Genomic DNA, 1,371 nt, shown 5'->3' with positions numbered 1-1,371 from the left:
GGAAGGAAGGTTGGGCAATCCTACTTCTGTAGTGATACTGCCTCGGAAACCCAAGGAGGGGTCGCTATGAGTCGGGTTTGACTCGATGGCACATAACAACAACAACAACAATATATACATGTATTTATATGTGTGTGTGTGTATATATATATATATGTATATATTTCTATACTTTCCCTATTACTCATGTTGTTGCTGTAGTTATTAAATGCCACTGAGTTGTTTTCAACTCATAAAGACTCCATGTGGCATAGTGGAACTGCCCCATAGGGTTTCTTTGGGCCGTAATCTTTTCAGAAGAGAACTAGTTCTTTGTCTGCAGCACCATTGGTACATTTGAACTGTCAACATTTTGGTCAGCAGCTAAGCATTTAGTCATTTGTACCACCAGGGCTCTTTTCTAATATACATACGGCATTATCAATTTTTTTCTCGTCTGTTTATTTACTTAATCCTATGTCTTATTTAGGAGCTCTGGTAGCATAGTGGCTAAGACACTTGCCTGCTAACCAGACGGCTGGCGGTTCAAACCCACCAGCCACTCTTCGGAAGGAAGGTTGGGCAATCCTACTTCTGTAGTGATACTGCCTCGGAAACCCAAGGAGGGGTCGCTATGAGTCGGGTTTGACTTGACGGCACATAACAACAACAACAACATGTCTTATTTAGTTCTTTGTAATATAATGCATGAAAATGATAGAAATTCATACAGAAAAGAAAGTTATATAGTAAGTTTCCTTTCCTTCCATTACTCTGAGTATCCTAGTTATTGTCTCCAAACTTACATATCTATATAAGCTTTTCCTTCTTTAAGTATATATATTGTTTAAAGAACTGATGACATGTATACCCTACTCTATAAGTCACATTTATCAAATAATGCTATAACTTACCAAAAAAAATCAATTTCCATTTGTAAGAATTCATATTACTCATTATTATGGTCACCAAATATTCTATTTTTTTCATGCATCCTGATACATTTAACTGATCTCATACTAAGAGGCATCTAGGCTGTTTAGAGTCTAGCTACAATAGACAGTGGCTCTGCTTGCTCAAATGCATCAATATGCTTATATGCAGAAATTTGAAAAATGAAATTGCTTAATCAAAACACTTATTTAAAATTTTGATATATATGGTCAAATTGCTGTTTAAAGTTTTCATAAGAGTTAATACTTCCTCCAAAAATAAATAAGAGCAACTGTTTCCTCACGTACTTTGTAACATAGTTTAACGCTAAATTTTTAAATTATTTGACTACCCTTAGGTATTATCAGTTAAATTTTTGATAATGTTACTTTTAATTAATGGTTCTTTAATTAGGAATGAGAATGAATTAATGTTTTATATTTAAATACTATTTGCTAA

The sequence above is a fragment of the Orycteropus afer genome, unplaced genomic scaffold (assembly GCF_000298275.1).
Source record: "Orycteropus afer afer isolate SDZICR_OR568_19922 unplaced genomic scaffold, OryAfe1.0 scaffold00364, whole genome shotgun sequence".
Classification (NCBI taxonomy): domain Eukaryota; kingdom Metazoa; phylum Chordata; class Mammalia; order Tubulidentata; family Orycteropodidae; genus Orycteropus; species Orycteropus afer.
This window is presented reverse-complemented; position numbering follows the sequence as displayed.